This window comes from Dipodomys merriami, unplaced genomic scaffold, assembly GCF_024711535.1.
Source record: "Dipodomys merriami isolate MVZ:Mamm:240054 unplaced genomic scaffold, mDipMer1.0.p SCAF_68, whole genome shotgun sequence".
In the NCBI taxonomy this organism is placed as follows: domain Eukaryota; kingdom Metazoa; phylum Chordata; class Mammalia; order Rodentia; family Heteromyidae; genus Dipodomys; species Dipodomys merriami.
The window spans coordinates 2,320,005-2,347,044 of NW_027206268.1; the positions used below are offsets into that span (position 1 = coordinate 2,320,005).

General features: G+C 43.9%; 1 protein-coding gene across 1 annotated transcript in view; it reads right to left on the reverse strand.

The window, feature by feature from the left end:
* Positions 1 to 24,934, reverse strand: part of Ryk (receptor like tyrosine kinase) — a 69,291-nt gene extending 44,357 nt beyond the window's left edge. Inside the window, exons 1-2 of the mRNA XM_070005443.1 lie at positions 24,792 to 24,934; positions 904 to 1,025 (exon numbers count right to left, since the gene is read on the reverse strand). The gene's annotated coding sequence lies outside the window, so the exon portion shown is untranslated. The remainder of the gene's footprint in view (positions 1 to 903; positions 1,026 to 24,791) is intronic.
* Positions 24,935 to 27,040: the final 2,106 nt, after the last annotated feature.

Here is a 27,040-nt window from a genome sequence, read left to right on the forward strand (position 1 = left end):
TGTAATAATTAAAAAATAGCTACAATAGGTATTCTTATTTTGAGTTGTGGAACTATTTTTTTTCCCCTCAAGTAAGATTCTACTTGAGGGGATAAAACTTGATAAAAGAATCCTGGATGGGGGAGGGTAGAAGCTCAACATACAGCCTCCCTGGGGGTGGAAAAACCGAGGAACCTGGGCAGTTAGAGGAGATCTGAAGAATTCAGCAACAAGTAAGGTTCTGGGCAAGTGGTTCTGAAGTGCAAGCTGGATACTGATGGGTCAGGAGTCTGAGATCTAAAGATCCAGGTTCAGAGCCAATTCAAGTACGTAAAAGCTTATCTCCAATTATGCAGCAAGAAGCCAGAAATGGAGGCATAGCTCAAGTGATAGAATGCTAACCATGAGTGCAGAGGAAGCCAAGCAAGAGCATGAGGCCCTGAGTTCAAGCCATGGTATGAGGAGGGGGAAAAAAAGTGTTAAGTTCTGGGAGTTAGACCCTTAGGTCTAACACAACACAACACATACACACACACACCTGTAGCACCCTGCTTTCACCTTGAATGTGACAACTGTAAAACATGTGTGGGAGATCTTACCGGTTACTCCAAATCCCCTCACAGGTGGGTTCACCAGAACAACAGGGTCATTACCAGGTCGACTCTCCTTTCCCCAGCCTAGACCCAAATTCCATTTGAAAACCCTCAAAGGATCAAGTGTCTGTATGTCCCAATCACCTATATGCTGGCCACTACCTCACTGCAAAGGACCTGAGAAACTTTAGAGGCTCCAAGATTGAAAGTATAAATCTGAAGACCCAGTACTGTTATGGCACACCACCCATGGACCCTTCTTTCAGATACAGCCCCTGCCTCTGGGGCCTGTGCAGCCCCGTCAGGGCAGCTGCCAACCACTCACTCTTACCTTGGACTTCGCATGCCAAGTGAAGTGCAGGAAATTTGTCTCACTGGGTACTAGCAGGTTAAAAGATAGAGCGTAGTGACTAATAAGGTCGTTTCTCACATAATAAAGTTCTGCATCAAGACCTAGAACAAAATAAGGAAAAATAATTAAGCACCTAAATATCTTCAAACTGAAGCTCATCAATATTTCAAAGCCAGTGACTACTGGTGTACCACATGTACATCACAAACAGCTCACCTATGTGCTGTGCTACCTTATAAAGCAGGACATTGTATTTTATTACTACCCACAAAGATGAAGAAACTGGGACTCAAAAAGGAGCTCTCCCTATAAGAACTGGTGTGCAGGACCAGAACTTGGATAGCCAGTTTGTCTTCTGAGGGACCATGACACTCTGTATTCTGGAAAGTGCTTGTGGTATCTACAGAGAAACACCCTTTCTCTCAAAGTTGATGCAGACTTTACATGAGAGATTCAAAATGGAAGGGAGACTGCTACCTGATTGAAGCTTAAGTGTGAGCAAGCCTTCAGCTTCCAGCATGGGGGGGAAAAAAAATCTCTGCCTCCTCCATAAAAACCTCAGACTAGAAGGTACAGAATGCCGTATTTCTTTTTTTTTTTTTTTTTGGTCCGGTTGTGGGGCCTGAACTCTGGGCCTGAGCACTGTCCCTCAGCTCTTCAGCTCAAGGCCAGTGCTCTACCACTTGAGCCACAGCGCCACTTCCGGCTTTTTTCTTTTTGCTTATGTGGTGCTGAGGAATCGAACCCAGGGCCTCAGGCATGCAAGGCAAGCGCTCTACCACTGAGCCAACTTCCCAGCCCCAGAATGCCGTATTTCTCATACACTCAGACATACTTCTTTTCACAAAGTACATATCAGGAGATGAGAGAAAGTAGGAAGAAACTTGAACAAGAAAACTGGATAAAAGGAAATACAAAATCCAATCACAGTAGCATATAGTTTAAACTTATTTTTTTTTAAAGTCAACGTGTATTCTATTGTAGAGTTACTGTCCACAAGAAACACATATCTGGGGCTGGGAAGGTGGCTCAGTGGTAGAGCGCTTGCCTTGCATGCATGAGGCCCTGGATTCGATTCCCCAGCACCACATAAGCAAAAAGACAAAAGCCAGAAGTGGCGCTATGGCTCAAGTGGTAGAGTGCTAGCCTTGAGCTGAGGGACAGAGCCCAGGCCCAGAGTTCAGGCCCCAAGACGGCAGCCAAAAAAAAAAAAAAAAAGAAACACACATCTAAAAGAAATAAATATATGGTAGGTAAATCGAAGAAAGTTAAGTGAAGATATTTCATACTAGAAAATTCATCAGTTAGTAAAAAACTTGTAAGCAGGATTTCATAATAGTAAGTACAAATAGTGCAACTAACAGAGATGCAAGATAGAAAGCATAAGTCAACAGGAAAAGCAGCAAGAAACAGGCAAACCCACAAGAATAGTTGCAAACTACCTCTGAAATCCGAAGATGAAAACAGATAAAGCAGGTGAACTCATATTTTCAACAACAAAATTATAGAATATCAAAGACAGAGATTAATCATGGGTTATATTATGCATATTTTTAAATTATTTTAAACCAAAAATCATACAGCTTACTTCCTCTGCTTAAATATAACCAAAAACTACAACCTAATGAAGCCAAGTTAATCTATTTGAAAAAAGATAACTATACTCTTTAAAGATTTAAAAAAATAAACCCCAAACACATACTTCCACTGTTAAAAATAGTGATAACATAACCACAAATCTTTTTAACAATATTAACAACTGTATTACAATAAATTTAACAACTTAAACAATCTTTGAACACCACTAACTAAAACACTGAAAAAAGAAATAAAAATTCTGACCAATTAAAAATCCATCATAGAGAAAGCTCCAAATGCAGATGGCTTTACCTGCTATTTCACTCGAACATTTAAGGAAGAAGAAATACCAATTTTATATAAATTCTATCAAGAAGTAATCTGTGGCTTAGTGGTACAGTGCTTGCCTAGCATGCATGGAGCCCTGGGTTTGATTCCTCAGTACCACATAAGCAGAAAAAGCTGGTAGTGGCACTATGGCACAAGTGGTAGAGTGCTAGTCTTCAGCCAAAAAAAGCACAGGGGCAGCCTGTGCCCAGACCAAGTTCAAGCTCCAGGACTGGAAAAAAAAAAAAAAAGTAAACCATAATTCACAGTAGAGACCGGCATCACAGTGATAATGTTAGCCAGATGGATGCTGTTGAGCAGGAAGGAAGAAATTACCTGCCCACATCTTGGCCCTACATCCTCCTTCCTGGGCCCACTCCCTTTCAAATCAGGGCAGCACAGGAGTCTACACAGGGTATAATGACCTCTATACAACCTTAAATCCAGAATGTCAAAGAGAAAGCCCTCACTTTCTCAAAAGCTCAGGTGTAGGACTTCCCAAATCCAAGCACCACCACCTGGGTAATAAAACCTCAGGCCCCCAGAACTTCAAGATGGTCAGAACTTATCCAAACTGTCCCCATCAGGAATGGCTCCTCACTACCTGACCTGCATTTTAGCTTTCCGAATAACTCAAGCCTTGCTACCTTGCTACCTTTGTATGTCTTTTGTTACACCTGGAGCAGTATCCCAATCTTACACATTGTAGCCAAAAGAAAAAAAAAACCTATAGAACATTTGGAACACTCATTCACAAATAACTATACTGACATCTAAATGAAACATGAAAACAGAAAATTATAACCAACATTCCTCATTAATGTAGACCCAAACATCTCCACAAAAAGACAAATTAAAGGGCTGGGAAGGTGGCTCAGTGGTAGAGCACTTGCCTTGCATGCCTCAGGCCCTGGGTTCCATTCCTCAGCACCACATAAGCAAAAAGAAAAAAGCCAGAAGCGGCACTATGGCTCAAGTGGTAGAGCACTAGCCTTGAACTGAAGAGCTGAGGGACAGCGCCCAGGCCGAGTTCAAGCCTCACGACCGGACCCAAAAAAAAAAAAAAAAAAAAAAAGGACACCCCTCCCAAAAAAAAGACAAATTAAATACAGTCGTGTGTGGGGTTTTTTGTTTGTTTTTTGTGGGAGGGGGGGCTTGAACTTTGGGCCTGGGTGCTGACTCTGAGCTCTTCAGCTCAAGGCTAATGCTCCACCACTTGAGCCACAGAGCCACTCCTAGTAGTATGGTAAAAGGAATAGCATATGATGGCCACATTGAAAGGTTAACCTTTCAAAAAAATTAATTTACCATGTTAACAAAAACTACATAATCTCAGGAGAGTTTAAATTCAAAGCCCATACAGAGAATAAAAAACTGTTGGTAAATAGGGAATAGACAGAAACATCCTGTCTCATAGAGCATTTACAAAATTCTACAGCAATCACCCTCAAAGAATGGGGAATTATTACTTATTCTCACAATACTGTAGTGGAGGTCCCTGTCAGTGACAAAATTTATGTATGTAGAATGTACTATGAAGTCTACTACACACTATTGTAACCAAGTAATGTAAGTTGCCTGGCACTTTTAAGGCTTGCTTGCACCTTTAAATGCATACTACAAGTTGTTCTTTTGTCTTAGATAAGATTCTCAAGAGAAAAAAAAAAGCCCACAGGAACTAGTTTAAACCAGCCAAAGCAGCCCTCTTCTCTATCCTAATTGTAGTATGATCATGTTAATATGTTAAATTTTCGACTTAGAGGCCATTCTTCAGGCTACTTTGCAACTTATTGGTTCAACTCTGAAAAGAGAAAAATCAATAAACCATCTTCACCACAACTTAAAACTTTCTGCTCCTCAAAAGACATTCTAGTCACACAGTCACACAGGAGGCTGAGGTCTAGGACCAAAATGTGGAGCCAGCCTGGGCAGCAAAGCGCATTCCAAAAAGCGGGAAGTGGAGCTGTGGCTCAAGTGGTAGAGTGCCAGCCTTGAGTGAAAATGCCAAGGGACAGTGCCCAGGCCCTGCACTCAAACCACAGTAGAACTAAGGGGGAGGGGGCCAGGATACTAAAAATAATCATCAAAGCAGGGGTCCCTCCATGGAAGATCACAGCTTGCCTTTACATGGTTCCTGGACCAGCAAGCAATACCTTCCTCCTACTCATCTTTACGGCAGTCCCACTAGCTCAAAGTTACTTTCATCTACTCAGTCTAAAACCATGCAGCCTGAGATTTCCACCCACTTACATTCTGACAGCTTTACCTCTCCTTGGAGGCAGCCTCAGCCATGCTAAGTGGTTTGTGCTACCCAAGTTATCTCATAAGGTACCAGTTATGTTTTTTGTTAGTACTCTGATTTGAAAATTGCAGGGGTCTTGAGTGGTTTGCCCTTAACCTTATTTTTTCCCATAAACCCTGTTATTTTTAGTGAATAAGCAAATTTTGAAAGTTTTTTTAGGTGAGCATTTGACATTAACAAAAATGCTTATGTTCTTTAAATGTGACACTGAATATGGGAGAGGGTGTAGCAAGCAATTTGTGACTATATATAAAGTTTCATAAATATTTGTACTCCTTGACATAGTAATTCCAATACTAAATATCTATCTTAGGAAAATCAAAGATTTATTTTTTTCTGCACAAAGACATTAACCAAAATAACTTAAACTGAAGAAAATAATACAAATTACCAGCAGTGATTAATAAACCATAATACAGCAATATTATTACTCTATAATTCAGTAAGTTTCAATATTCTCTTTCTTTGGAGAAGGTGGTATGAAGCAAATATACACCTTTTAATCATGACTTGTTCATGGAACCCCTTTTGAAGAGGGGTTTCAGTGACCAAAAAAAAAAAAAAGGGAGGGAGGGACTGAAAAACACTAGAGAAGACTATCAAAAGCTGAGCATCCACAAGAAGCGGCCCAGAGCTGCGCAGACAAGGCCAATGGCTGCAGTGGCTCACAGTCACCGTCCATCAGGGTCCCTGCCTTGTTAGCCTTCATCCTTGCTAGTTTATCTTGCCTCCCAACACCCCTGCTGATGAGTGTGGGGCCCCAAGAGCCCGCAGGTACCCAGCCTCAGCACTTAGCAACCATTGCCCGTAGCCACCTCCAGGAGGAGACCCCCAGGCAGCACATCTCCCTTCTTCCAGTAAACCTCACCCTAGGCTCCGGGGCCTGGTTACCATGACAGCAGTCAAGTGGTCCCTCCTGTGAGTGTTTCCCTTCTCCCAAACAGAAGACCCACAGAGCAGTCTTAAAGACCCATGGCTCCTTGTGCCTACTGCCCTACACCCTCACCCCTTGCTGAAGATGGATGGCCAAGGCTGTTCCCACCATCGCTGGCCATGACTTGTTGGCCTTCTCACACCCTAAAAGCTACCTCTGCTGCTCATCCTCTCCGTCCCTAGCTCTACAATGGCCTCCTGGCCACAGCCTATAGAGATGAAGAACTAGTGTTCCTTCCGGATGGCCTGCTCTACCTGTAGGAGTGGGGATGAGTCCTCTAGCTGACAGCCACCCTGAGGTTATAGGCCACAACCTGATCACAGGGCAATCAAAGGAGACAGGAAAAATGTATTATGTAGACAATGTATTATGTAGACAATCTGCCTCAAAGAATTACATACTCTTAATCCTCAAAGAAAAAAATGGCTACAGAGAAAACAAGAACATAGGGAAAACAAGACTCGAAAAACTACTCAAAAATTAGCAATGCATGATCAAGTAATCCGTGGTATTTTTGTCTGTGGTCGTATATTATTATTGAAATAGTCTATAATTGAGTGTTTTACCTTGGTAATTAGGAAATAAGATTAATAAAAAGAATCTTAAATTTATTTTCTGAAAAAGACATGATCTATAAAAATGGCATAATTTGTATTTCTGAGTTTAATCTTTTTCTCTACTTCCTCATCACTCAGAAACCTTTAAAAAGTAATACACAAATCCTAGGACTAAGAGGATAGATTGAGCCCAGGAATTCAAGGCTACACTGGAAAACAGTGAGATGGCCTGAAATTAACCACAAAGAGTAAGGGAATGAACCACAAAGAGTAAGGGAGCCTCATAAATGGCTTTCAGTGACTAGGAAGGATTCTAAAAAAACTATCTCAAGAGACTATCAGATTTCAATGAAACTAAAGAGATAAGAAAGCACTCTTGAAGCCGGGTGCCGGTGGCTCACGCCTGTAATCCTAGCTACTCAGGAGGCTGAGATCTGAGGATCGCGGTTCAAAGCCAGCCCGGGCAGGAGAGACCATGAGACTCCTATCTCCAATAAACCACCAGAAAACCGGAAGTGGCGCTGTAGCTCAAGTGGTAGAGCGCTCGCCTTGAGCTGAAGAGCTGAGGGACAGCACCCAGGCCCAGAGTTCAAGCCCCACAACCGCCAAAAAAAAAAAAAAGAAAGCACTTTTGAGTCAGGCATCGGTGGCTCATGCCTGTAATCCTAGCTACTCAGGAGGCCGAGATCTGAGGATCGCAGTTCAAAGCCAGCCGGGGCAGGAAAGTCCGTGAAACTCTTAGCTCCAATAAACTACCAGAAAAACAGAAGTGGAGCTGTAGCCCAAGTGGTAGAGCACTCACCTTGAGCTAAAGAGCTCATGGACAGCACCCAAGCCCAGAGTTCAAGCCCCATGACCGACCAAAAAAAAAAAAAAAAAAGCACTCTTAAGAGAGTCAAAGGAAAGCTCAAACAGAACTGAACTCCACAAGACAACAAAACAGCCAGGGAATGGAGGGTGGAGAGGGGTCTGCTGGAAGGCAAACAAGAAGGCAAGCAGACAAGTCCTGAGGAGGTGGTAGCATTTTGTCATTACAATGAATAGAATATTTTTTACTTTGATTGAAAAAAACCTCAGTTCAATTACATCAACCAGCTTCAAATATTTCAATGCCAAGTTGAAATGTTGCTCAAAAGCCTGACAATTTGTTCATAATTTTATTTTTAAACACCACAAATTTGATACTGAAAAACTAATTATTCCTGCAAACCTCTTAGGATCCATCAAGAAAAATCCTTTTTTCCTAGATAGACTTAAAGCCATATTTAACTCAAAGCTGGTGTTCTCTATCATCTAGTCTATTTATACCTCCGATTCTAGTAACTCCCTAGTTTGAAATTCTTTTTCCTAGAGACTTTACAAGTTAACTATTGGTTTGCCAATGCTGCAACTGTAGTCAATCAAACCATCAAACCATCTCCCTTTATAAAAAGAGTTAGCTTTACAGCATCTTACAAACATATTTCAAGGAGTTGTCCACCTGTCTTCCCACTGGTCTGCACACCTCACTCACAGGGCTAAGGCCTCAGTGTATTTCTAGCTACTCAAATTCATATATCAATCAGTAAAAACTGACTACATCAAAGATGGGGTTAAAGGAAAGGCTACGTTAAAAAAAAAAGTCAGGATGGGCTCGGAAGGTGGCTCAGTGGTAGAGCACTTGCCTTGCATGCCTGAGGCCCTGGGTTCCATTCCTCAGCACCACATAAGCAAAAAGAAAAAAAGCCAGAAGTGGCACTGTGGCTCAAGCGGTAGAGTGCTAGCCTTGAGCTGAAGAGCTGAGGGACAGTGCCCAGGCCCAGAGTTCAGGTCCCACGACTGGACAAAAAAAAAGTCAGGAATTGGTTAAGAAAACAAAAGTGAATAGTGCAGAGAGAGCACTAAAGCAAGAGTTCAAGGTTTTTGGCTTTGCTATTAAGTAGCTGAGTGACCTGTGACAATCAATTAGTTAACTGCCTTCTCTAGACATCAATTTTCTCAACTTTAAGGCAAAAGATTTAGGCCAGATGGTGTTAATGTCCCTCCTCAAGCGTAAAATTCCATTATTCTATGATATCATCCGTGGTTTGCAAATGTCAGCCAACATACAATTATTCTATGATATCATCCATAATTCCCATCTACCAGTCAAAACTAAAATTGCATTTAGTCAAGGCAATCATATGAGCCCTTAATCAGAAGAGGGGAAAAAAATCACTGAATATGCATTAAATCACTAAATATACTTCAATCAATGCTAAATAAAAATAAACAGATCATATCTCAAATATTTCTAATGCACAGAAAAAAGTAAGCTGAAACAAGATAGCTCATTAAAGTCCACTAAATCTAACTCTAATCAGATTATTCCTAGAAAGTTTGCTGATAGGCAAAGAATTATAAATGTTAAAACTACAGGAAAGCAATATCCTTTGTTCACAATCAAAAAAAATTACATGAGCTAGATGCTGGTGGCTCACACCTGTAATCCTAGGAGGCTGAGAACTGAGGATCATAGTTCAAGACCAGCCCAGGAGGAAAGTCTCTGAGACTCTTATCTCCAATTAACCACCAGAAGACTGTAAGTGGCGCTGTGGCTCAAGTGGTAGAGCCCTAGCCTTGAGCCTAAGAACTCAGGGACAGCAACCAGGTCCTGAGTTCAAGGCCCCACAACCAACAACAAAAATGTCATAAGTCCTCAAGCCATCAATGTTCAAGTAATAACACCAATTAAATAAGATTTTTCACAAAAAGTGAAGCAGCTGCCTGGCTTAGTTAAGGCTAGTCTGAGTCAAAAAGGAGGCTGCCAAAATATTCTGGATATTGGTTTTCAATCCAAAAACATGCATATGCCAACCAATGACTACAATATTTTGAAAAGTATGCAACATCTTCATTTACATCATAGTTTCTGTTGGACTGGTGAGCATCCCATTTCACTATTCTCCCATACAATATTATCTACTATATACCCACAAAGTGCATGCACATCCATACATAAACCTTAATTAAGCACTGCTTCTCTAAACTGGACTAAGTTCTCTCTTTAGCAAACAGTTTAAGGAATTAAAACAATTTAGGGAAGATGTATAAACAATATACACAGTTCTTGGCCATTCTGACTTCTGTACAAGACAGCCTAGTGACCAGATTAACCCTCTCATCTGAAATAACCAAAAAACAAAAATATATGAAACAATAGTTTTAAAAACCACTGAGTATTAGGTAACAGTGACTACTGAAAGTAGCTCTATGACTACAGTACAGAGAAGAAAACAAAGGTTGAGGGGCTGGGAATGTGGCTTAGTGGTAGAGTGCTTGCCTAGCATGCATGAAGCCTTGGGTTTGATTCCTCAGTACACACACACAGAAAAAGCCAGAAGTGGCACAGTGGCTCAAGTGGTAGAGCGCTTGCCTTGAGCACAGAGAGGCTCAAGGACAGTGCGCCCAAGCCTGGGTTCAAGCCCCAGGATGGTCCAAAACAAAAAGAAAAAAGGTTAAAATCCAGGAGGAGTATGCAGAATGAATTACCAGAAATGATAGTTTTATAGAGAGACATTCAAGAACTGCAGATGGCTGCCCTCCAGTATTCAGCTGAGGACTAATCAGAAATATAAGAAAATGACTCATGGACAGAGAAAAGATAAAAGCTCACAGGGCCTAGCATTTAGAACTTGGAGCAATTCCCAACAGCCAGACTTCACAGTTCATCTGGGAAAGTACACAAAAGAGTCTTGACTCAGTAATGGGGAATAATTAGCCCTACACTGAGCCCTGTTCCTGTCCCATCCAACAAGTCTCAAAATAAAGATCTCAGGGCTGGGAATATGGCTTAGTGGTACAGTGCTTGCCTAGCATGCCTGAAGCCCTAGGTTCGATTCCTCAGTACCACATAAACAGAAAAGCTGGAAGTGGTACTGTGGCTCAAGTGGTAGAGTGCTAGCCAAGTAGTAGAGTGCTAGCCTTGAGCAAAAAGCAGCTCAAGGGGAGTGTCCCAAGCCCCAGGAATGAGAAGAGAAAGAGAGAGAAAAAAAAAGCAAGACCTGAAATAATCAAATTGTTTTTGTTGTTATTACTGTTTTGTCAGTCGTGGGGCCTGAACTCTGGGCCTGGGCACTGTCCCTCAGCTCCTCAGCTCAAGGCCAGGGCTCTACCACTTGAGCCACAGCGCCACTTCCAGCTTTTTCTACTTATGTGGTGCTGAGGAATGGAACCCAGTGCCTCATGCATGCGAGGCAAGCACTCTACCACTGAGCCACCTTCCCAGCCCCAATCAAATTGTTTTTAAATTATTTAACTGCCTCTAAAGCAACAATTAAGAATATTTATAAGAATACAAAAATACTCAGCACCAGTAGAATGCTATTCATAATGCTGTCATCCAGACAAAAAGTTTTTTTTACCACTGGGTGCTAGTGATTTAAGCCTATAATCCTACCTACTCAGCAGCTGAGATTTAAAGATTTCAGTTCAAAGCCAGCTTGGGAAGAAAAATCCATGACACTCTATCTCCAATTAAGTAGCAAAACTGCTAGTCAAGAGCAAGGAAGCTGACTGCTACCTCAAAGCATTGAGTTAAAGGTCTGGAATTAGAAAAAAAATTTAATTTTTATTGTTATTATAAAGGTGATGTTGTACATAGTTATGTGAGTCAGATAAAGAGCACATTTCTTTTTAACAGTCACACCCCCCCTTCCCTAGCTCTCTCTCAAAAAAAAAAATTTTTTTTTGATTGGTTGTGGGGCCTGCACTCTGGGCCTGGGCGCTGTCCCTTGGCTCTTCAGCTCAAGCCAAGTGCTCTACCACTTGAGCCACAGTGCCACTTCCAGCTTTTTCTGCTTATGTGGTGCTGAGGAATCAAACCCGGGGGCCTCATGCATGCAAGGCAAGCCCTGTACCACTGAGCCAGCTTTCCAACCCTCAAAAAAATTCTTTTAACAAATGAACAAAGGATAACACTCAAAGAGATTAAGACTGAAACCAACCCACAGATGTTAGAATTAACAAGAACATTTTAAAACTAATGTAACTGTATTCCACATGGTCACCTAAGCAGGAACAACTACAATATAAGAAACAAAAAATATGTACTGTGGGCTGGGAAGTTGGCTCAGTGGTAGAAGCGCTTGCCTTGCAAGCCTGAAGCCCTGGGTTCCATTCCTCAGCACCACATAAGCAAAAGGAAAAAAGCCAGAAGTGGTGCTGTGGCTCAAGTGGTAGAGCACTAGCCTTGAGCTGAAGAGCTGAGGGACAGCGCCCAGGCCCAGAGTTCAGGCCCCACGACTGGACCCAAAAAAAAAAAAAAAAATATGTACTGTATAAGATTAACAGCAAGCTAGTCATTTCAGAAAAAAAAAAATTTTTCTTTCCCAGCTTTTAGTTAATTATTGGATAGGCTCATTCTAGAATCAAATCTGAATACTTCTCATTCTTTGGTGTCGTGTAGAACAGTCTACTAAGAGACTGCTGTGTCAAGCCATGAGGCAGCCTCGGTGTAGTAGGGGAAAGACAGATTTTTATGGATGCAATTCACACGATGCAGACTGACCTGTGGAAGATAACCTGGGATCCAGTTTACCCCCAAAAGGTAGAGGGTTACAAAAAAAACAGTGATTGGAGAAAATGAAGCAACTTCACAGAAAATAAGTTATCAGAACCTAATATTTGTAAACTGCTAAGCTATCAGAACCTAATTCATGTAAACTAAAGTGTTAAGTTCAGTCCCATTTCCCTTTTAGATAACTTAAAAAGCAAAGGGAAGCTGGGCACCAATGGCTTATGCCTGTTATCCTAGCTACTCAGGAGGCTGAGATCTGAGGATCATTGTTCTAAGCCAGCCCAGCAGAAAGTCTGTAAGATTGATATCCAATGAATCAGCAGAAAACCAGAAGTGTTGTTGTGGCTCAAGTGGTAGAGTACTCACCTTGAGCTGAAGAGCTGAGGGACAGCACCCAGGCCCAGAGAAAGAAAGAACGAACGAACAAAAGAAAGAAAGAGAGAGAAAGCAAAGGGAAATGATCAAGAATGTGAGCCCAATAAAAGGTACACCGTAGTGAATCAAAATAAAAAGTATCATTCATTCATGTATTAATTCTCTGAACTACTGAACAGCTATTTTATGCCAGGTACTGTTTTAAGTGGCTAAAGATACAGAGTGTAGCTGGGAAGGTGGCTCAGTGGTAGAGTGCTTGCTTTGCATGCATGAGGCTCTGGGTTCGATTCCTCAGCACCACATAAGCAGAAAAAGCCAGAGGTGTCGCTTAACTCAAGTGGTAGAGCACAAGCCTTGAGTTCAGGCCCCATGACTGGCAAAAAAAAAAAAGAATCTTGTGTAAAGATACAGAGTGCAGTAACATAGAGGGAAGACACCAACAACCAATAAAATGTTGGATGCTTAACAGTATGGTCACAGCGACAATAGAGTTAATCAAGACACAGATCTTTGAGAAGTCACATTTTAGGTTGAGATCTAAAGTGGGAAAAGTAAAAAAAAAAAATAAAGTGGGAAAAATATGTGAGGCAGAGGAGGGATCTCTCCTAGAATGAGAGTTTAGCACCAAACTAAACAGGCAGATCACTAAGAGGCAGGGATTAAAAAAGGGTCTAAGTGGCAAGTTAGAGTCTCCAAATACATACTTTTAAATTGGGATAATCTCAGTACCTTATATTTATGAAGTAATGCTCATTTTTAGGTATAACAGTTTTTATAATTTTCACAAATCTCTATATGCATACTACTTTTTATGAAATTACATGTGTGTGCTCTAAGTAATCTAAGCAAGAGATGGGAGAAGGGCAGAAAAGCACAGCAGGGTGAGGTAGTGCAGATAGAACAGACCGGCCTTGAGCTGGTAACTGTTAACACTGAATGATGGACACACAGGGATTCATTATAGTACTCTGTCTACTTGTCCATGTCTGAAATTTTTCTTTTCTTTTTTTTTTAATTTTAATTTTTATTTTTTGTGAACACACTGTACAGAGGGGTTACAATTACATGGGCAGGTTAATGCGTACATTTCTTAGCAAGCATTGCAGCCTCCTCCTTTGTTTACCATGTCTGAAATGTTTCATAAGAAATCTATTTTGCTGGGTGGCGGTGGCTCACGCCTATCATCCTAGCTACTCAGAAGGCTGAGATCTGAGGATCACGGTTCAAAGCCAGCCCACACAGCAAAGTCTGTGAGACTCATCTCCAAAGAGCCACCAGAAAAGTGGAAGTGGCGCTGTGGCTGAAGTGGTAAAGCACTAGCCTTGAGCTGAAGAGCTCAGGGACAGCACCCAGGCCCAGAGTTCAAGCCCCACGACCAAAAAAAAAATTTTTTTAATAAAAATGGAGCATTTATAAATATAATGTTCCCTTCACAGGACTCGTCAGAGATGTAAGAGGTCACAACACAAAATGTGACAGATTCCAGCCTCTGTGGAACTCAGTTACACACAGAAACTTTTTCACCAGGGGTCTTTGTAAAGCCTCCCAGGATAAGTCAGTGTACGAAACTTCATAGATGAAAAGTAAATCGCTATTGCTATTCTAATGACAATATTTCACGCATTGTACAAAAACATTACTATACAGCCATTATCACCAGAAATAATAAATACCACCAGTGAGTTTTACAAGTCTTAAACTCTCAAAGACAGCTGTGTGGTCACAGACAGATGGCAACATACAAAAAGATGGCAATTTATTTCTAAGCTTGTTTCAATGTTATATTTTGATGACACTCAATTTTTTCTAAAGTATATCATTTTTTGTGTGACAAAGGAAAAAGAACTGGTCAATTAATTGGTGAATCACCACTGACTGTAAGACTTCAGAGATGTTTAAAGTGGAAAAACTGTACATCTTATAATCAATTACACATGGCATTCGCTCATTCACTGAGCATCATTTCAGATCAATTAATTTCTCATGTACATCTAGGAACCTTGCTTCACTCATGCTCCTCAGATAATTTTGGTTAAATATTAAAAATTCTGCTAATTTTCAGAGACTGAATAATAAAGAGAGCAAGCACTATGGAAACACGGAGCCCAAAGAGACAAACAGAATCTAAGACCCCATCAAATTCTGTCATTTTTAATCTGTCATTTTTATCTTTTTTTTTTTTTAAATGTCAAGGGCTGGGAAGGTGGTTTAGTGGTAGAGTGCTTGCTTAGCACGCATGAAGCCCTGGGTTCGATTCCTCAGTATCATGTAAACAGAAAAAGCCAGAAGTGGTGCTGTGGCTCAGGTGGTAGAGTGCTAGCCCTGAGAAAAGAAAGTCAATGCCACCTAAAAAAAGTCACTCCCACAGTTGGTGAGAGAGAACACATAGAAATACCTGGAATATAGCAAGATATGTTAGTCGTTCTCTGTAAATTACAGATGATTCCTAATTAGACTTCTGTGCTATTTTTTCTTTTTTTTTAATTGGTAATCAGTCGTACAAAGGGGAACTTCATTATGGTTTTCCACACATGCATACAATGGATCTGGATCAAACTTACCCCTCTATCACACTTCCTTGATTTGTGTGCTTTCCATTCTAGCTTTAAACTTATATAAGCACTAGGGCAAATTTTATTTAGCATTGTCAATGGTGGGGACAGCAAACCTAATCACTCACCATTTAGTATGTTAGCAATACACAAGATATTTGTTTTGGCATATAACATTTTCAGAAGTCCTACACAAATGGAAGTTAATAACATACAAATGAAAGTTGCTTAATGACATTTTGATTAGAAGATATTACAAGCTGGGTGCTCATGGTTTATGCTACTCAGGATGGTGAGAGCTAAGAATTGAGGTTTGTTTTTCTTTTTTTCTTTTCTTTTTCTTTTCTTTCTTTTTTTTTTTTTTTTGTCAGTCATGGGGTCTGAACTCTAGGCCTGGGCGCTGTCCCTCAGCTTGTCAGCCCAAGGCTAGCGCTCTACCACTTGAGCCACAGCACCACTTCCGGCTTTTTCTGCTTATGTGGTGCTGAGGAATCAAACCTAGGGCTTTATGCATGCAAGGCAAGCACTCTACCACTGAGCCACCTTCCCATCCCTAAGAAGTATGAAGCTAGCCTGGACAGAAAAATTTGTAAGATTCTTCAATTAACTACCAGAAAACCAGAAGTAGAACTGTGGCTCAAAGCAAAGTGGGAGAAACTAGCCTTGAGCAGAAAAGCTCAGGGACAGTGCCTAGGCCCTGAGTTCAAGCACCATGACCAACCAAAAGAAGGAAGAGGAGGAGGAAGAAACAGCAGCAGCAGCTGCTACGTACAGCAAGAATAACACAAAAAGTATACTTCTAATATAATTTCAGAATGGCTAATGGCTTTGTTTCATGTACAACTTCTTGTTATGTTTTCAGATGCACAGCTTGTAAGTTTTCAGAATACTGACATAACTTCATCAAAACCCCAAAAGTAATGTTGTGAAACTTCTCAATTTAGAGTGCTTGAATAAATATACACATTTCATTTGTACTTAAAGTGATCCAAGCAGCATTTTAAGCAGCACCTCCAGAACTAACTGGTTAACTCAGGATATGACTCACAGGGGACAGGTTTAGCCATAATTGGATAGAACTTTCTCCCATATGTGTAGGAAAAAAAAAGAAAGAAAGCCTCAAACCCACAATTGCACAATGTCTCAGCTCTGCTCTCCCAATGAAGAACACATGGGACTCAAATTAATGCTGCGTGGATAGCACCAACCCAACCCAAGATGCCTAACGTAAAGGAGGGAAGCGGCTGCAGGGCCTAGCCCCCTTCCACCAACACCTTCCCGACTCTCAAACCCTACAGCCCAGGGTCTGGTCCCAGGGCAGGTTGTGTTTGTCCTATCAACAAAGGGAACACCTTCACCCCAGCCCATCCCCCACCCCTCCTCACCCAGCATTTGGCCTGAGACTTAAGAGGAAACAGAGGGGCTGAAAGGGGAGGAACACATGGCTCATCTCATTTTTCTTTCCCTCAAGCACTTCTTCTAAAAGAAAAAGGTCCTCTGAGCACAGAAGCCCCAATCTGAAATCTTGAATTTCCGGGACTCCTGCCCTCCGTTCTGTCCATTAAGTCTTCTCCAAATGCTGCAAATTCCTCAAAAATCCATCCCACTCCTTCAACTGCCCCAGTTGACCCCACATATCTATCATCTCAAGTCTGACTACCCCACTTCCCAGACCCGGCTTTTCTGTCTCCAAGATACCTTTTCACTGGGTCCAAAGTTATCTGTTCTCTACCCAGTCCTGACAGTGTGTGCTCTTGTTCTAAATTCTTCAACAGCCTTTCATGTCCTGTGAGATAAAGTTCAAACTCCTAATCCAATCTCAACCGACTTCCCAGCTTTCTATTTTAGCACTCCCTAGTTTTACTAATGTTCCCCAACTTGACCAGATTTTCTTCCTCCTCAGCTTTATGCACATCTGCTTCTATGCCTTTGTTCACGCCATTGTGCCTCAAGATGGGACGCAAATATTTTCCTTCCTAGGATCTATACCTTCCCTAAATTCACACTCCTTCAAAAATACTTCACAGCAAAAAACATCACTCCTATAATAACTTACTTCTACTGAGTATAATCAGAAGTAACCAATCCTACAATATAACTTATTTCAGTGTTACTACTGCAAATACAACAGACCCACCTCGAAATTCTCTTCCCCTCACAGAAAAGGGCCTTTTTGTTTTTCTGGTACCAGAGTTTGAACTCAGGACCTCACTCAGCCTCTATCACATTTTGAGGGCTTCTTTTTTTGGGGGTAGGAGAGGGTACCAGAGTCTGAACTCAGGTCCTCTTGCATCCTTGGCTGCACTCTATCATTTAAGCCACACCCCTTGTCCAGCTTTTTGTTGATCATTTTGGAGAGGAGTCTCTCTTGACTTTTCGGCCTGGAATAGCTTTGAACTCTGATTCTCCCTATCTCAGCCTTCTGAATAGCTAGGATGATAGCCAAGAGTCACTGGCACCCAGCTGGAATCTAATCATTTTTAATCACCATTTTCTATTATAATGTGTTACTTAGTTAAGACTGCAAATTATTTTTTCTTGACTGTTTGGGGGAGCAACAATGTAAACCAGTATGAACTGATTTTAAGTAAGATGTGAATAAGCGTAACTCTTCTGGAAGGTATTTCAATCGAAAGAAAATGCAAGTTATCCAAAGTGATTTTTAACAATTTTCCACTTTTAATATTTGGTTAAACAAAATACATCTTTTGTAAACAAACCCAGCACAAGGCCTACAGAAAAAAGGGGAGAAAAACAAAGACTAGAATGGTCCTTAGGAGCATCAGAGTCAAACCTACCCCATAAAGGAAATGAGGCCTCAGCATGGGTCCTTGCTCCTAAACTCCAGAACTGGAGATGCCCTGGAATGCTAAGGCATCTTGGCTTATCCTACTGGCTGATGGACTCCTCGGAAACGCCACTTGCACAGGCTCAAACGGATTTGAGGAGCAGAGCATCCTCCTCTTCCCAGGAGACAGCTTACTATCACTGGCAGTGCCAACGGACCCAGAGTACTGCTTGTGGAAATCAGCATGGCTGGCTGTAACTTCGGGGAACAGGTTGGAATGTCATTGTGTAGGGGTAGAGCTCCCTGAGTTGTCAAAACAGGGCTTGGGTAAAAACTGGTGCTGAAAGAGACCACGGCCAGCTGCTAAGAGAACATAAACGGCAACCACTGAGGGTCTCTTGTTATTCCCTATTAAAAAACAGCCTGAATGGATTGAAGATACATGTGCAGAAAAAGTGAACAGTAGGGAAAAGGCACATTTCTACCTCCTCCCCACCCCGCCCACACACACAAACTACACTGGCTCAGGATCAATGTGCACACTCAAGGCTGGCTCTGCTGCTGGAGAAATGTCTGGCTAATGGGACAGCTTCCACACCTGTCAAACCGGGAATGTGTAAGGGATGGCCAGCTCACCCCTGTTGTGTCCACCTGCCTTGAAGCAACCACAGACACTAGCATACTTATTTCCTCTCATTTTCCAAAGTTACAGCAGAGTGGCTTGCAACTTTTGAGAGGTAGGGTGTGGGGCCAACCATGAGTTGGCAAGCAAGGAAACTACATGACCAATCCAAGTCCTCCCATATGATGTGCATAACCTCCCAACCTAAGAGCTCCAATTCTTGTCAAAGAGTCAAGATCTCTGAGCCCAGGGCTTCCACCTATTCTAGCTGCTCTTAAACTTGGAAGTTTATTTATTTATTTATTTTTGGTTTGGTCGTGGAGCCTGAACTCTGGGCCTGGGCGCTGTCCCTCAGCTCTTCAGCTCAAGGCTAGCGCTCTACCACTTGAGCTACAACGCCACTTCCGGCTTTTTTTCTTTTTGCTTATGTGGTGCTGAGGAATCAAACCCAGGGCCTCAGGCATGCAAGGCAAGTGCTCTACCACTGAGTCACCTTCCCAGCCCCAAACTTGGAAGTTTAAGTTCATTCACATCACTTTCCTTACCTGACTCTGACCCATACAAGTAGACTTTTTCTGATTTTGCCAGAATGGGCCAACTGGAAACATGGCCCCCCTAGAGCCTTCCAATAAATGTAGTAAAATGGTAGGAACAAACTGGAGTGGGAAAAAAAAAGGACATAAAGAGGTAAAAGATGAGGGAGAACAATGGATGACACTGATCAAGATGCACTGTATTCATAAACTGACATGTTGAACTGAAACCCCTTTTTTTTTAGCCAGGCACCAGTGGCTTAACACCTATAATCCTAGCTACTGAGAAGGCTGAGATTTGAGGATCACAGTTTGACCAGCCTGGGCAGGAAAATCCGTGAGACTCTTATCTCTAATAAACTACTCAGAAAAAGTCAGAAATGGCACTGTGGTTCAAGTGGTAGAACTCTAGCTTTGAGCAAAAGAAGCTCAGGGACCGCACCTAGTCCCTGAGTTCAAGCCCCAGGACTAGCAATAATAATTTTTTAAGCAAAAAATAAATAAGCTAGGTTTTAAAAAGAGTAAAGTCAGACCTGGTGGCTCATGCCTATAATCCTAGCTACTTGGGAGGCTGAGATCTGAGGATCATAAGTTGAAGCCAGCCAGGGCTAATTTCTAAGAAACTACTCAGAAAAAGCCAAAACTGGCAATGTGGCTCAAGTGGTAGAGTGCTGGCCTTGAACAAAAGCAGCTCAGTGACAGTGCTCAGACCCTGAGTTCCAGCCCCAGGACAGGAAGGAAGGAAGAATGGAAGGAAGTAAGGGAATAATTGAGATAGCAGCAATCCCTGGAAAGCAGAGCCTGAAGGATGTAGAAGCCAAAGTTGTCTTAGAAATATAAAGTGATGGTTAATTTTTGTTCCAGCTTTCAGAAAGCATTTAACCTTAAGGAATAAAAAATACTGTGCAAGAGTATTATTTCAAGTAGTCTTAAACACTATAATAGCTCCCAAGGAAAAGCATATTATGAGAACTCAGGGAGACTCTCGAGTACTCAAGAAGCAATACATGGGCTGGGAATGTGGCTTAGTGGTAGAATGCTGGCCTAGCATGCATGAAGCCCTGGCTTCAATTCCTCAGTGCCACATACACAGAAAAAGCCAGAAGTGGTGCTGTGGCTCAAGTGGTAGAGTGCTAGCCTTGAGTGAAAAGCTCAGGGACAGTGCCCAGGCCCTGAGTTCAAGCCTCAGGACTAGCCCCCTCAAAAAAGAAAAAAAGAAGCACCACTTGCTTTTCCCCACCCAGTGGGATCCTGGAAGTCCTTTAAAGGTAGACTGAAGGAGAGAGAAGATGGTTAGAAAGAGAGGAACTGATCTGGCCGTGTGGAGACTCTAGATGCCCATGGTAACAGATGGCCTCAACTGTGTATTACAGAAAATACTTCTAGGATCCCTTATTCCAGCGGTGGTCGCAGGAGCTCAGGGAGGCAATTATCCCGCCTCCAGTCTCTGTATTTCTGGACAAACAGTGGATTTTCAGCAGTCAAGGAGCTTCCTCTGCTACGAACACTAGTAGACAATCAGTTGCTGGTTTACAAGGATCATTTTAAGTACTAATTAGAAATGATGCCTTCCCCACCATGCCATAATCAAACTTCTCTATGCACACTATCTTCATTGCATCAACAGCCTTATTAAACTCAGCGACCTTTGTCAACAGTTTCACACATACATGCATGTGTGCTTCATAGACAGATATAGATAGATAGATAGATAGATATAATGAACTATGTGACCTTGAACAAGTGAGAGCATCACTTCCCTTATCACTAAAATGAGAATGGACCTATCCTACTGGGTCACTAGAAAGCACAGGGGAGCAGATATTTACCAGAAGTCAGTCAATCAATGTCAGCCTCTAGATGTCTTCCGTTCTGCCCTTGGCTGAGGAAAAAAGCCTATGTAAACATCACAAATTATAGGACTTCTTTTCACCCAAAAATCTTGATAGCATGCATAATACATTGTTATTTCTAATTAACATGATATGATTTACACAGATGTTATTTTTCTTGAGTTTTTAGTCTTCTGTTCCAGAACTAACCCAATTTGCTAGATTAAATTCAGCTAATTCAGCTACACTAAAAAGAGGATTAAGAAGGGCAAATTACAAAAACACTTGAATTCTTTGGTTAAGAATTACAAACCCAGGGCTGGGAAAGTGGCTCAGTGGTAGAGCGCTTGCCTTGCATGCCTGAGGCCCTGGGTTCGATCCCTCAGCACCACATAAGCAAAAAGCCGGAAGTGGCGCTGTGGCTCAAGTGGTAGAGCACTAGCCTTGAGCTGAAGAGCTGAGGGACAGCGCCCAGGCCCAGAGTTCAGGCCCCATGACTGGACCAAAAAAAAAAAAGAATTACAAACCCATACGTATATATATATATATATATATATATATATAGGTCTAAACAGTCTCTAAAAGCAATTTCATTTCAACAGAGCTGATCTCAGACCTTAAAGAAAAAAGAGCTATAAAAGCATAACCCACAGGTAATGGAATGCTTAAGAGAATAACTTTTCCCCTCAAAACTCAAGTATTATACCCTTAGATGAGATGAAATGAAAGAACTGCCATAGCACACAAAAGAAATCAAATGTCCAGGTATGACATTCACCTGGGGGGGAGGGACGTGTCATGCCTTTCCCCAAGTCTATCATTTCTCAAATTATTTCCCCAAACAACAAAGGTAAAGAGAACCAACAACTCACCCAAAGCCAAGTTCTCCTTTCCCAAGCCAAGAAAAGTAGAATTAGTTCAAACTCCAAAGAATCCATGACAAATGCCAAAAAAAGATACTATAGATGAAAGACTTGCTACTTTGAGATTTGTTTGCTATTTAAAAATATTCTTATAGCTGGGCACCGGTGGCTCATGCCTGCAATCCTAGCTATTCAGGAGACTGAGATCTGAGGATCATGGTTCAAAGCCAGCCTGGGCAGTCCGTGAGATTTTTTTTTTTTATTGTGAACATACTGTACAGAGGGGTTACAATTACATGGGCAAGATAATGAGTACATTTCTTATAAGCACTGCAGCCTCCTCCTTTGTTTACCCTTCATATCCCTTCCCAGTCTCCCTTCCGCCCCCCCCCCCCATCCATGAGACTTTTATCTCCAATAAACTACTCAGAAAACCGGAAGTGGTGCTGTGGTTCAAGTGGTAGGGCACTAGTCTTGAGCTGAAGAGCTGAGAGACAGCACCCAGGCTCAGAGTTCAAGCCCTACAACTGACAAAATAAATATAAAAATATGCTTAAAAATTCAATGCACACCCTACAAAATTAAGGAAATTCAGGAAAGGGGTGGGGTTGGGGGAAATAGGGGAGAATGATGAAAGGGGTGACACTAATCAAGACACACTGTATTCATAAACTACTTTGTTCGATGTCAATTCCTTTGTACAACTACTTACTGATAATAAAAATATATGTTTAAAAAAACTAAGCTGGGGGCTGGGAATGTGGCTTAGTGGTGAAGTACTTGCCTAGCATGCATGAAGTCCTGGGTTCAATTCCTCAGTACCACATACAGAAGCAGAGCTGTACCTCAAGTGGTAGAGTGCTAGCCTTGAGCACAGAGAGGATCAGGTACAGTGCCCAGGCCCTGAGTTCAAGCCCCAGGACTGGCCAAAAAGAAAAAAAAACTAAGTTGGGCATCAGTGCCTCATGCCATAATTCTCACTACTAAGGAGGCTGAAATCTGGGGATTGAGGTTCAAAGCCAGTCCAGGCAAGGTAATCCAAGAGACTCTCATCTCCAGTTAACCACCAAAATGCTGGAAGTGAAGTTATGGCTTAAGTGGTAGAGCCAAAAAAAGCTAACAGACAGTGCCCAGTCCCCTGAGTTCAAGCCTCAAGACCAGCACAATAAATAAATAAATAATAAATATGCATATGAGTTCCAAGATATGGAGGCTACAATAACGTTTAATGCCCTTCCAACCTTTCTCCTTTGTTTTTATGAGTGTATGTAACCACACCCATCAACAAGATGCACGCCCACATAAAACTGACCTGTTGAACTGCAACCCTTTTGTACACCTATTTAAAAAACAATTAAAGTGAGCAAAAATAAATGTATAAAAGATGTAACACAGGCTGGGAAGGTGGCTCAGTGGTAGAGTGCTTGTCTAGCATGCATGAAGCCCTGGCTTCAATTCCTCAGTATACCACATAAACAGAAAAAGCTGGAAATGGTGCTGTGGCTCAAGTGGTAGAGCGCTAGCCTTGAGCACAGAGAGGCTCAGGGACAGTGCCTAGGCTCTGAGTTCAAGCCCCAGGGCTGGCAAAAAAAATAAAGCAAAATAAAATATGTAGCACTATTTAAAGATAATACCTTCATAGTTAAAATTTTTAAAGTACGTAAGCGGAGTCATCTTAGGAATGAGCACTTGAAGCATGGCTTCCTGGGGTTATCCAAAAAAACCCACAAAAACACAAAACAAACAAACAAACAACAAACCCACAGAATTAAGAGTTTGCCAAAATAAATCCAACGCACAAAACTTCTTTAAAAAGTTAATCCAAACTGACTGGGGGGGGGGGGCGAGAGAAAGTTCAGGAAGAAAAATTGGGACTCAGGGTGGGGGGTAGGAGGAGGAGAGAGGAGAAGGGGGAGAAAAAAAGAACACTACTTCGGAAGAAAAGTTGTCTGCGAGTTGGGATTCGAGGGAGGGGGAGAGGAGAAGGAGGAGAGGAGGAAGAAGCACTACTTTAGGAAGAAAAGTCTGTGTGTTGGGATTTGAGGGAGAGGAGGAGGAGAAAACAACTTAGGTAGAAAAGTTGTCTGCGAGTTGGGACTAGAGGCATGGGGGGGAGGTGGAGAAGGGAAGGAGGGAAGAGGAAGAGGAGGAGGAGAAGCAGAAACAGCAGCAGCACTACTTCAGAAATGTCTGCGAGTTGCGAGGCATGGGGGGGAGGAGGAGGAGGAGGAGGAGAAGGAGCAGAAGGAGAAGAAGCAGAAGCAGTAGCAGCAGCAGCACTACTTCAGGAAAAAATATCTGCGAGTTGGGACACGAGGCATGGGGGGGAGGAGGAGGAGGAGGAGGAGGAGGAGGAGGAGGAGGAGGAGGAGGAGGAGGAGGAGGAGGAGGAGGAGGAGGAGGAGGAGGAGGAGGAGGAGGGCTGATGTGGATGGAGCAGGGGAATGGAAGGAGGGGGGAGGAGGAGGGGAAGAAGTGGAAGAAGAAAGAAGGAGGAAGAAGAAGAAGAAGAGGAGGAGGAGGAGGAGGAGGAGGAGGAGGAGGAGGAGGAGGAGGAGGAGGAGGAGCAGCAGCAGCAGCAGCAGCAGCAGCAGCAGCAGCACTACTTCAGGAAGAAATGTCCCCAGAGTTGGGACCCGAGGCATGGGGGGGGAGGGGGGGAAGGAGGAGGAGGGCTGATGTGGATGGAGAGGGTGAATGGAAGGAGGGGGGTAGGAGGAGGGGAAGAAGTGGAAGAAGGAAGAAGAGGAGGAGGAGGAGGAGGAGGAGGAGGAGGAGCAGCAGCACTACTTCAGGAAGAAATGTCTGCGAGTTGGGACTCGAGGCATGGGGGGGAGGAGGAGAGGGAGCAGGGGGAGGGGGAGGAGGGCTGATGTGGATGGAGCAGGGGAAGGAGGAGGAGGAGGACGGAGGGTTCAAAGGGAGGTGGGGGGGCGGGCAAGCGGACGGAGGTCGAGGCCCGACGCGCCCTCCCCCCGGCCCTGAGAGGAGAAAGGTGTGCGGGCCGGGAGGCGGTGAGGTGGGATGGGGGGGCGGAAGTAGCGCGGCCCCGGCCCCGGCCCACTCACCGATGAGCCGGCGCACCTCGTCCTCGCTCAGGTAGAGGCTGACGCTGGGCCCCGCGGAGCCGGGCGGCGGCACCGGAGGCCGCGCAGCCTGGGCGGCGGCGGCGGCGGCGGCGGCGGGGAGCAGCGTGAGGAGCAGCAGCAGCAGCGGCGGCGGCGGCGAGGGCGGCGAGGGCGGCGGAGGCGGCGGCGGCGGCGGCCGCGGGGTCCTCAGGCCGCGGGCCCGCGGGAGGAGGCGACTCCGAGCCGGCCGCGGCTCCTCACGCATGGCGGCCGCCGCCGCCGCTGCCCTGACGAAAAGCCGCCGACCTCTTCCACTACCGTTGCCCACCCCCGGCTCCGAGACCCTCACAGCCCCGAGCCGGGGGCGGCCGCCCAACTCATCGCGCCGCCGGCCCGTGGCAGCCAACCACCCCGGCTACGGACCCCGTCAGAGCGCGCCGCCGCCGCCGCCGCCTCCGTCTCCTCCTCCTTCTCCTCCTCCCCTTCGGCGGCGGCATCGTCCACTGGGGGGCGCGCGCACGTGCGCGTGCCCGATGGCGCGCCTCCCCTACCTCCTGGAGGGTGACGGGAGGAGTTGGGGGAGGTCGAGGACGCGCACGCACGTACGTACGTGCGGGCCTTAGCCGCTCAGGAGCGCGCGCGCATGCGCCCCACACCCTTCAGCGCCCCCGCGCGCGCGCGCGCCGCGCGCATGCGCCACACACCTACACTTCAGAACGGGGCCGGGGGTTCTTGGTTGGCGTCCGAGCGCGACCGGCCGGCGGCGGCGGCGGCGGCGACCTGTGGGAGACGCTGTGGTGGCAGTTTTTCTTTCTAAAAAGGAAAAAAAGCAAAAATGAACCCAAAAAAAGGAGCGCTCTCTCTCCATCCCGGGTAGGCGCCGTGGTCTCGAACCGTGGTCTCTGTAAGCGGAACTTTTAAGTTTTTTCCTGTCAGGGAGGGCCGGGCCTGCGGGGCCTGCGGGGCGTGCGAGGCCCGTGAGGCCTGCGAGGCCATGGGGGGGGGGGGGCCCTCGAGGGTCAGGAAAAGGCCTGGCTGGCTGTACAGATAGATGCCCGGGATGGGAATGGGGTGGGGAGGGGGGACGAAAAATAAAACTTAAAAATGCTTTTCTTCATTATTGGTTTTGTTTTAATTTTTAATTGATTTTATTTTGATCTTTTTAATTGATTTTAATTTTTAATTGAATGAGGACATGAAGATAAAGTAGAAATGACCCTTTCTCTCACTGTGGTAGGGGGGAGGGGGTGCCCAGTGGCCGTATTTCTGTGTCCTCATAGGTTTCTACCATAGACACTTGTAATTTCCAGAAAGATCTTAGCAAACCTTAGTAAATCTTTCTTTTTTTTTTTTTTTTTTGGTCAGTCCTAGGACTTGAATTCGAGGCCTGGGTGCTGTCCCTGAGCTGCTTTTTTTTTTTTTAATTTTATTTTATTTGTGAACATACTGTACAGAGGAGTTACAATTACAGGGGCAGGATAATGCGTACATTTCTTACCAAGCATTGCAGCCTCCTGTGTTTACCCTTCACATCCCTTCCCAGCCTCCCCCCTCCCCCCCCACTGAGCTGCTTTTTGCTCAAGGCTAGCGCTCTACCACTTGAGCCACAGCGCCACTTCTGGCTTTTTCTGTGTAGGTGGTACTGAGGGAATCGGACCCAGGGCTTCATGCATACTAGGCGGGCAGTCTACCACGGAGTCACCTTCCCAGCCCCCCCAAAGGGGTTTTTATTGTACATTTTGTTCAATTTCAAACCCTCTCTTACTCTTTCTTGTCCCCTTTCTATCCCTCCTTTTTAACAAACTTTTATTGGATTTTACTCTTCTGTTTTCTTACAAATATTTAATGTATGCCAGGCACCAGTGATTCATGCCTGTAAATCTTAGCTACTCAAGAGGCTGAGATTTGAGTATGGCTGTTTGACACCATCCTGGGCAAGAGAAGTTGTGAAACTCTTATCTCCAATTAACCAGGGGGGAAAGAGCAAATAGAAGTGGGGGCGTAGCTCAAGTGGTAAAACACCAGCCTTGAGTGGATAAAAAGCGAAGGGTTAGCACTGAGGCTTTGAGTTCAAGCCCCACTTCTGGCACAACCCTTCCATTACCCTCTTTTTTCTTTCCCTACCCAGTCTCCAATTTTTTTCTGCATCACAGTACTCATCCTGAACCTGTTTTCTTAACCTGGGGTCCATGCCAAGAGTCGACAGGCCCCCAATAATATGAAATAGTCTTCAAAAGTGTGTGTGTGTG